Here is an 11,368-nt window from a genome sequence, read left to right on the forward strand (position 1 = left end):
GAAATTACTAAGGAACTGGAACATCTCCCATACGAGGAAAGGTTACATCAACTGTGATTGTTTAGCTTGGGAAAAAGGAGGCTAAGGGGAGACTTGATAGAGGTGTACAAAATTATGCATGGTATGGAGAATGTGGGTAGGGAGACATTTTTCTCCCTCTCTCAAAATACTAGAACTTGGGGTCATCTCATGAAGCTGATTGGTGGGAGATCCAGGGGAAATAAAAGGAAGTACTTCTTCACACAGCACATAGTTAAATTATGGAACCCACTACCACAAGATGTAGTGATGGCCACCAATTTGGATGGTTCTTATGTTCTTATCAAAATGCCGAAGTCCAGAAAGCCTTGGCAAATCTGATAGTTGCTGCTCTAAACATACTGGGGTATGATTTGAAATTAAAATGTGTCAATCCGGAAAACTGCGGATATGCTGCAATAAAGAAGTAAAAACCTTTTTTCTTTAACTTTCCCATGGTGGGAGGATGGGTTTTGCCATGAAAATGGAAGGGGAGAAAACTTTTTTTTAAAACTCCCAAATTACCATGGTCCTGAAATGGGGCCATGCATGCTTATCCAGAGATAAGTCAATCACACATATATGCACACATAACTGCGCTAGGAAGAGGAATGTTACTATATGACTATAGTTGTGAAATCAGGTTTGGGTTATATAGGAAGTATAACCACCTTCTTCAGGATTGTTCAGTGAAGATAAGAGAAATTCAGCTCACAAGGGCAAAAAGCCTTTCTGGCTGTCAAATGAAGCCTGAAACTGGAGGAGGAAGAGGGGTGTAAGGCACTGATTGTATCACTAGCCACATTGGGACGCATCACTAGCCACATTGTGATCACAAGGAATGGGTGGACTTTTTCACTGCTCATTCTAGGCATCTCTGTAGCATGAGTTAAAACATGCACGAGCAATCACACTGGGTTCGCATGGCATGACAAGCCATTCTGAAAACAAACCACCCTGAACAGCCCAACAATAAGCCATGGGTTCTTAGGATGTCTTGTGTGTGGCCAACAACTCACACTTATGGCATTGTGTCAGGTTCAGAAAACACAAGCCACTTTGAAATAAACAAGACTGTCAAGCCACCGTGGGTTGTCATGTTGTCCAAACCAGGGCATTCTGGCTTTTCCTCTTTAACAATTTTTTTTCTGGTAAGAAAAAAAAGATAAAGACAGTTTGGGAAAACACAGGAGAGTTACAAATTGAAGGTGACGTTATCTGGACATTATCTGTGAAAAGGGCATGGCACTTGCACAATAAAAACCTCATCTAGGAGCACTTTAAAAGCTCCACCCAACAAGCGTTTTATTGCACTCTCGTTACTGGGCACTCACAGAGTTTGCTCAGGTCCCTCACATGATGTCGTCTGCCTCCCGTGTGCCTTCAGCCCCTTCTGTCCTTCCTTGCGCGTAAAAAAAAACCTGGTTAAGTTAGGGTGACCATATTTGGGAAACCAAAAAAGAGGACACCTAGTGTGCATGTGGGGAAGCAGCTTTCTGAGTTCTGCAGAAAGTACGTTATTCCCCCGCCACCTTAAAGAACCCGATTGGAGTGGAGGAGGGGAAAGGATTTCATTCTGCACCACCACCATCCACTCCAATTGGGGCCTTTTCTTAAATGTCCACGAATGGCCCACTTTCCCCTTTAAAACCTCAATTGGAGCTCGGGGTGGGGGAATGATGTGCCTCAAGAACGCATGTCATTCCCTCCTGCCATGCTAATGGCAGCCTTAAAGAAGAAGGTGTGTCATTCCAGGACATTATTGAAAATTATAGAAAATCCCCCCTGACACCATGGAAAGAACAAAAACCAGGACAAATCCGGGGAAATCCTGACAGTTGGTCACCCTAGTTAAGTCCGATGCATTTTTAAACACAGAATTGCTGCTCTCTCCTGCTGCGTGTAGGAGAAGCAGTGCCACTAGAACAGTGGACTCAATGGGCCTCGTGCTCGTTGTGTACTTCCTCTTTTGAAAGAGGAAGTAACTGAGGAACGAAAACACGGGTGGAGAAGTGATGGTAGGTAGCATGTTCCCCACCCCACCCCGTGTGATGGAGTTCTAAGAGGGACCTGGGCCATTTGCAGAAGTGATTTGGGTGGTTTGCATTTGCAAATTGATCTTTGAAAAAAGCCATCTTGACTGGAATCTCCATGTGACTTATTTCTCTTGCTCTCTTTCTCCCACTTCTTACACGTTATGTTCACATGACTTACACATCATTTCCTACGTAGAAGTAAAACCCATACAGGAATACAATTGCATTATTCTCATAGGGAAAGCATATTGTGTTACTAGTACTATTGATATAAAATGTTTTTTTTTAATACCTGGAAAGGGTTGCAGTGAAGACATTCTACGTATGCTTAAAGGCACCCTTTTCCTTTACTGTTACTTCACATGTTCCAGACTAATCACTGTAGCTACAGCCCCGGTGAGCCACTGAGGTAATTAACAAGTACACATGAAGTGAATAGCATTCATACTTACGTGAACCTCTGCTCTTTCAGTTTTCTTCCAGACCATTCAGTCATTTGCTGATGTTCTGTAATTTAGAGCCTAACCAATCTTGTCTGAACTATCAAATAAACTACATTTCTCTTGGGAACTATCTGAAGGAGTGGAAGGGAAAGCCTTTCATATTTCTCATTCTGCAAAGCAAGCAGAAACAGCAGAGGAAATGAGTGAGTTGATAAGAGGACTGGCAAGAAAATATTGGGAAATATGTTCACACTCAAACAACATAAATGGCCTTCAACAGAAACCTTTAGCATGATTTACCCAGCCAGACAGGTGATGTCATTTCCACAGAATGGCCACAATCAAGCACAGAGATTGATGGGCTGAAACCCATTGAAATCAATAGGGAGGCTGATGTCTGCCTAACTCTGCTTTGGCCAACAGCTCAAGTGTAAAATGGAGTACACGTCAATGCTTCCTTAAGTCCTTAAGATTATAAACAGCATTTTGTTAGGAATGCTGTGGAAATTCAGGAATACTATACGTGAGGTTATTTATCTATATAAACAGTATTAAATAGAGGGCAGTACAGTGCCCTTTGTTCTGCTTTAGAGAAGGTGTTCACAACATTCCACACACACACACACACACACACACACACACACACACACACACACACACACACACCCCCCTACCTCTATCTGTTTGTGCTGGTGGCACAGTATACACATTTTTCTTTCCGTTATTGATTTTTTAGAAGTTGCTTTCTCTTTCTTTCCTGTACTCAAACAAATAAAGATTGATTCTCATTCCGTATGAAATGCTTTACAAAAGACAAAAAAAAAACCCGCTTTACAAAAGACACATACACATACACAAATCTAGACATGTTAAATCATCATGCTTTCAAGCAGTTACTCATGGAACTGAGAAGGCACCCTACCAAGGTGCCCAGGATAAGGTGCAAGGTAAGATTGTGTTGTCAAACCAACATGGAAACAGTGACCACAATGCTACCAAAATCCAACAAAAAATTGAGTGCAAAACAGGCCAGAGAGTTTTACTTAATTTCAAAGGGGAAACTCCCCTCAAATAAATGGATGCTATGATGAGTTAAAAGGATGCTAGGAAAGGTATTGTTTGAAGTGTTAAATCCTTAGGAAGCTTGAAGGTTATGAAGTATAACAGGTTCAGCTCTACATCACAGACTAGGAAAGGCATGAAGGAGTCTAAGAGCTTCTCTATATGCAGGAAAAATCCCACAGTCTTACTGGGTGTTTTGACTTGCACAGTCTTCCCACCATGATGACACAGACCTTTACATACAACCATGTGATGTTGAATTGAAAACTTCCCTTCTAGGAAAGGTTCCATTTAGTTAATGAGACAGCGCCAACTAGTGGCGGAATTATAGCAGAATGGTATAATTTACATACTGGGAGAGCCCACAATTTCTAAGTTATTTATAATTTCTATAGTTAAGTATCTGTGTGTGTGTTTTTAAGTGAGATTCCCAGGGGATAGTGCGGGAAACGTTCTGGATGTTGATGGTGTCATGTAATGGACCTGCAAACTTTGGTGAGTGGCCAATCATGAGCGAGCAATAAATCATTTAGAGACGCTCTAAAAGGATGCTAGCACAGTTAATCAGCAATCTCATCATGGTTAGAAAATGAAAGATGATTTGGTTTGTATTTAATGGTATCTTTGTGTTAATAGAAAGTGCTTCTTTTCACATAAGTTGGAGCACCCAATTTTCCCCAGTTCCCCCCTGCCTGCTGCAGCTGTCCAACCATTTTCCATGCTGTTCTGAAGGATCCCTCAAACCTCATGGGAAGCTTTCTGTGGGGCGTTGGGTAAGCTACAGTGGGTAGGTAAAAATCAGATCCCCAATCTTTAGCTACTGGAAGTGCTTCCTATTAGTGCAAATACCATTGGATAAATCATTTCTTTTGGAAAGTGAAAATCTTATCCAAAAGGAAGGAAAGAGAAGAAAAAGCAAAACACTGGCAAGCAAAATCTAAAGTGACAAGTAAGGCAAGCAAAGAAGGACTTTGAGCAACACATTGCTAGGGATATAAACATTGATAACACACATTTATTTTAACTATATCGGAAACAAGAAATGAGCCAGAAGGCCAAAGGACTGCATGATCACAATGATCAACCTTGTCATTTATTGTTTATAAAAGCAACGGAAATATACTATGCACTGTTAGGTATCGCCGAATACTGGTTTGCTGGCTATTGAAGGACACAGAGTATAAATTTCAGAAAGAAACATCTGAAAATAATACTGGAAGATTATAGGGAAAATAGACATAGATAAAGAATACACTATTTATTTATTTATTTATTTTGCACCGTTCTCCATTGTAGAAGATAATATATACACCAATATCATCAGAAGAAATGTACCAAACAGAAGTGGAAAAGATATTAGGCTGAATGCAGGCTCAGTCTTCCACATGAGGAAGAGTTCTGCTCACAGTTGGTCCCTCTGCCCGATTTTAAGGGGTCACGGTCTTCTGAATCTGTTGAAAAAAATTGGTGCGCTGGAGGGGCTGTTGTGGGAATGGGGAGAGGGGCAAGGAAGTCCATTTCTATCATTGCAATTGATCCAGCATAAATCTGGATCCAATCCTATGTTAACAGCTAACTGACACATTGATGTGGTTAACATGTAAGAAGAAGCCACCATGAGTGACTTCCCTCATGGGGTTTTGCATTGCAGCAGTGCCTGCCGTTTTTAATATTCAAGCTGCAGCAGGGTGGTGCCATAGCTTGCCATTACGTGTGAACCTCGTGAGAATGGGTTTGTTTGTTTATTTGTTTTATTTATTACATTTTTATACTGCCTAATAGCCGAAGCTCTCTGGGCGGTTCACAAAAATTAAAACCACGAAGAGCATAAAAACAACCAACAAATTTAAAACACAAATACAAAATACAATATAAAAAGCACAACCAGAGTAAAACCACACAGCAAAAATTAATATAGATTAAAATATGAGATTAAAACAGCAAAGTTTAAATTTAAGTTAAATTAGGTGTTAAAATACTGAGAAAATAAAAAGGTCTTCAGCTGGCGACAGAAAGAAAACAATGTAGGTGCCAAGTGAACCTCTCTGGGGAGCTCATTCCACAACCGGAGTGCCACAACAGAGAAAGCCCTCCTCCACAGCAAGGTGGTTGTTGACAACCTACCCAGAATCCATGGGTTGTTTTAGGGTTGCAAGTGGTCAACCACCCCAAGAACCCTCTTGCTGTGTTCACACCTGATGGCAAGTTATGATCCCCCCCCCCCCCCGCTATGGCTGGAATATTCAAAATGGCACTGGCTGGTGCACAGAGAATGACTTTTTTTCCTGTCTAAACAATGCATAGAATTGTGCCCTAAGTGACATAAACCCAATCTCACCTACTATCGCTGAGTTGTACAAAGGTTCATGTTAAGAACAAGGAGCGCTTTCAAGTAAAAGTATACGCAGGTGTAAAAGCTCACCAATAGAAAAAAAATTTTAACTAATGTACTTAGTAACCTTACGATGTGAACATATCCTAAACTCTAACTAGCATCTCCAAAACTGTAGCCTTTGAATGGTTATTACTCTCTCTCGAGTTATACAATGAACTGAAATTCTTGCGAAAAAAGGGAAGGGCCAGCTTCGTTTCTACTATTCAGTGGAAATTTCCACTCTATGTATGGAGAGAAGATGCTGGATTGTCAAGTCTTTATAATTTGGCCAGAAAAGCCTCTATAAAAGCTGTGTCCCACCCACACATGTCCCTCATAATTCTAAAAAACATGGCTAAATCCACAGGTCATTCCGAGGGCAGCATCTGAATAGCTTTGCCCACTTCGGACTGGCATTCAGCAATTATTAACCTTGGATCCAGGTCTGCCCATCACATTCAAAACAACTGGTTGAGTAGCTTTTGCACACATGACAGGCTTCAAAGCAACAAAACCTCTGTACAGCTTTTAAGGATTAGGTTGCATGTGATGTGCTTGTGGAACAAGAAGAGCAGATCTAGGATTCTGGTCAACAAATGTGGATGGAGACAATGAGTGTAGTGGATAGAGATATGCTGAAGACCCTTGGACAAGACACCCTCAATGGCCAAGTCCCGGCTTTGCCTGTGTGGTCTAATTTGTTCTCATCCTGTCATCAACCAAGCACTGCCCACACAAATTTGGGATATAAATGCAATCAATTGGTTTGATCCAAGCAGATGCTTTAGTTTTGTATTCCTCTGGGCCTCCTTATGAATTAGGGTATGTAATACTCCCATTCATAAGCCGCATCATCCTTTAGCCACATTGTCCTGCCAGGAAGGTAGCACCACTTCTTTCACAACATTTATAGTTGTTTCTTGGAGGCCTTCTGCTTTTCTTGTTCTCACATTATTTTGGGTTGGAATACACCAGTGTGCCTTGCGCTACCATCCTTAACCACATGTCTGCTACTGACATATGCAAACCAACAATGCCGTTTGCCTAGCGGTGTTAAGCAATCGCCAAGAGAACTTCAGGAAACCATCCTTATCCTTATTGATCACAGGTTCAATGGTCAAGGCCACAATGAAATCTTCATACCCCGTAAAAGTTAATGGAAGTTAGTTATTAAAGTTGTACATATGATTGCATTTTCCAGAGCTATATAAAGAAAGGAATTTAAATGAACAGTCACTTTTTGAATTGCCTCGGTCTTTCTCCCTCAAAAAAATCTAGCTGTAAGTTCCTATTAGAGTGCCACTGAAATCTACCTCAGGTAAGATACAAGTCTTGTTTATATGCTATGCAATGTGTAGCTATGCAGAAAATAATGAAAAATAATATGTTCTTTATATTTTGAAAAGGACTTTTGTACATAGTTTAGACCTGTGTTTGGAGCTGCTTCATGTATCAGAATGGCGTGCAGCAGCGCATCTAAAGTGTTAAGATAATCAAAAGTATGGATGAATTTTTATCTTATGAATTTTTGTAAACCGCCCGGAGAGGTTCAGCTATTGGGCAGTATAGAGATGATGCTGATGATGCTGATGATGCTAAGGCTTTAGATTTACACTGAAGTGAGCCACAATAAAAACAACAACAACAATTTATTCTGCGCAACCAATGGAATTTAAGCTTCTCATGCATATTCCCCACCAGACCCCATTTGGGCTTCTGTTTCCCAAAGATGAGGTGGTCCAAATATAGACGCAAACCAGGCACATGCATGCGCTACCAGCATTTCAGGGGCACTAGACTATCAAGTTGTATCAATGACTTGGAGAGAGTGCCACAGCTTGCATTCTTGGAAGAGATGAGCAAAGGTAGGTTTAGCAACTCATTGGCTGGGTCGTAGGAAGCAGTGACAGATATTACAAATGAAAATAATGGAGGGATGTATCGCTGTCAACTCTACATCATTTAAATTGCAGACTTATACTCATTTTCCTTGGAGGGAGCCCAGTGGAACATACTTCTGCAACCTGTTGCTGGACCCTTGTGGTTACTTGAAGGAAAGGCACTATTCACATACAGATTAAAACTGAACCATGAACTGGAAATTAAAATCCTATGCATGCTTACTTGAAAGCAATCCTGCGCATGCAAACCTATGCATGCTTACTTGAATGTTGACTCCATCCACTACAATAGGGCTGACTTCAGAGAAAATATGTTTAGGATGGAAGCATATCTGTATTTTTCTTTCTAAAATCTTTACATGTGGGGCAAAGCTCACACCACCTCTTCAGAAAAGCACTTTGACGATTTTATGCCCCTCGCAATATTTTTTCAGGGACTGACACCTAATCCCACTAGCCATGTGAAGTCCTTAGGCACATCTAAAGAAGTAATTAGCATGGCTGCCATAATTTTTAATATTGGAGGAAAACAAGAACAGCAGCTAGGATATGAAGTCTAGGGGTTCTACAATGCTTGAATCAACAACACACAACTACTGTGATTTGACTTGAAAAGAAGAAAGTTATTAGATGACTGTGTACTTCCTAAGATTCCTTTTCAAACAATAACTAGAAAAATATGCCTTATATCAGAACATTATAGGTCTGTTGTAGATGAAAATAATAAGGTGTTGTATGCATTTTTAAGTGCATTTTCCTTCCATGGTCTGAGTTCAAAAGTCACATTTGTCTGTGGTCACTGAACATTGTGAGTGTTACAGGTGTTGTGATTTTTGTTGTGTGAAACTTTACATGTAGCCTATTATGTAACTGAAAGCTGCCCGTATTAAATGAGAAGGGAGCTGAATCAGTCATCAAAATATATTGGTTTTTTGCCATCAAGTGAGACTTGTTCAAGCACTTTGTAATAGAAAAAGGCTGCTGTCAAATCTGTCTTCTCTTTTGTGGCAAAAGGGCTTTGGTGTCCAGCTGTAGCTAAATCCCACATTGCAACAAAAAATATTTTAGAGCAATAAACAGAGTAAATAATAAAATAAGGAAGTGAGGAAATTATGGTTAAAAATAATTAACAAAATATAAGGAGGGCTGGTGTGTATGAACTGGATCTCAGCAAACAGAGCAATTCAGCAAGTGTGTTGTGTAAGGACACAGCACTAAATAGTTTCAAGTTACAACATTTGTGTGTGGTATTGCATAGAAAATAAGATTAAAGAACTAGAGTTTGTAGATGAAAATGTTAGGGACACATTTCCAAGGCTTCATTTAATGCAGGACTCAAATTTGGAACATATTTTCACTGCCTTTAGCTCATCTATGTCTCTCACAGTGACTGTCCAGAAAGGCTTATTTTATGTACATGACAATCATGAAAACCCAACACATTTCGATAAGTTACAATAAGACTTTGTCTCAGAAAAGTATTTATTTCTTTGGGCCTTTGTCCACAGGCAGCTCTCTGAATGAGTACTTACCCGAGAAGCCTTAAGGACAGTGGACATGACCTTTTCTAACTGGATACTGTACTTTTGTAATTTTTCTTTAGAATCATCTCCTCCCAAATTCTTATAGTTAATGGAAACAATTTTATAAGTCAACAGAAAGACTTTAGACAGATCATCATTTAAGTTCTGGATATTTTCCCGATGAAAGGCCCAAAGTTTCCCTTGCTCCTGTCGCTTCTGAGGATAAGTTTGAATGTATAAAGCTGCTTTATACCAAGTCAGATCATCTATCCCAGTAGTGTCTCCTTCTCCTCCTCATCATCAAATTTATTTCTTACCCACCTCTCCGTTTTGATTGAGGTGGGGAACAACAGTAAATATAAAATACATAAAACTGAATTAAGAACATAATATACATTGTTAAAACATCCTAAAAATATTCTAAAAACATCCTAAAATCCCCCTGGATAGGCCTGCCGGAAGAGATCAGTCTTGATAGCTTTCTTGAATGCTAATAGACTGTCAAGTTGACGAGTCTCCTCCAACAGGCCATTCCACAGTCTGGGAGCAGCAAAAGAGAAGGTCCTCTTGCTGAATCGTGGTTTTTAAAGATCCCAAGCCTGGACAAAAAGAATAGAATGCATCAGAAAAAAAAGTCAGTCAGAAGAGACCTTACGATTTACCACATGGAACAACAACCTCATGTGGATGGCTTTTCAAAAGATTTTTGATAAAGATATTTTCAAAATAATTAATAATAATTCAGCAACAAAAGTGCCAATTACTCTACACATTGAGGTAGTCTCATTGAAAAAGATTCCTCTTCAGCTTTCCCCATTAAATATGAATTAATTAGGGTACTTCCCTTCTTTCCATTGGTATCTTGTGGTCAGCAAGGATTTCTGATTTTTTTCATGTGGTAAAGTAAGTTCTGAATGCATATGTCTTGGGAAAAAATAGCTTTCAAATCCTTCTCCAAATCTTACTATCTGCAGACACATTCAGAAGAAATGCTGGCTGTGGTAAAAGAACAGGCTCATTAAAAAAATAAACATCCTTCAGCTGACATTAAGCTTAATCCCACTGAAGAATGGGGTGTCATGGAGGAGAAAGTGTGATATACAAGTGTGATACATAATAATTAAAGGGAAAGGAAACTTGTATGAACAATATAATAATATTTAGTTTGTTAATGAATACCTTCCCATCTCACAGGTTACTAACTGGGGTATAATAAAGTAGCATAATAAAATAGTATAATAAAGTGGTTTTAATGACATTTAGGCCTAATCTACACCAAGCAGGATATTGCACTATGAAAGCGGTATGAAAGTTGTATATAAAAGGCAGGAGCCACACTACTTCTTTATAGCGGTATTGAAGTGCACTGACAACTGTTGGGGCCCATTGACACATACCATATACCACTTTCATAGTGCTGTATCCTGCTTGGTGTGGCTCCTACCTTTTATATACCACTTGCATGTCACTTTCATACTGCAATATCCTGCTTGTTGTAAATGAGGCCTTAGAAATGGAAAATAAGTGTCAACATTATCTGATTCTGACCAAATATCTTTCTAGAGCCTGCTAGAGATTCACAGAACATATAATATAATATTTCATGTAATAGCAGTTGACAGTTAAGATGATCCCAGTAAAACAAATTAGTGACTTCCCTGTGTTTTTCTTGATTTCCAGAAAGCACGCAAAAGATATGTTCTTTTGGTTCTTATTACTATAAATCTCTATAGATCCAAACCTGGAAACCTGGACTCACATTTCCTGAATTTCCTGAAATGTAAAGACAATGAAACCTCAATTCTGGACCTGGGTCCATCATTAATGGCAAGTTAGCAGACTTAACTCAGCACTTGGCCTTTCCAGAACTGAGAAATGTTTCTTTTCCACACTATTATAGCAGGAAACAAAGATGACTTTTTATTTGCTCATTTTAAACAATTCAGAGATAAGTAGTTAGTCTTTGCATTTTGAGTGTGAAGAAGGAGGAGGAGGAAGGTCATTGGAAAAT

The sequence above is a fragment of the Elgaria multicarinata genome, chromosome 9 (genome assembly GCF_023053635.1).
Source record: "Elgaria multicarinata webbii isolate HBS135686 ecotype San Diego chromosome 9, rElgMul1.1.pri, whole genome shotgun sequence".
In the NCBI taxonomy this organism is placed as follows: domain Eukaryota; kingdom Metazoa; phylum Chordata; class Lepidosauria; order Squamata; family Anguidae; genus Elgaria; species Elgaria multicarinata.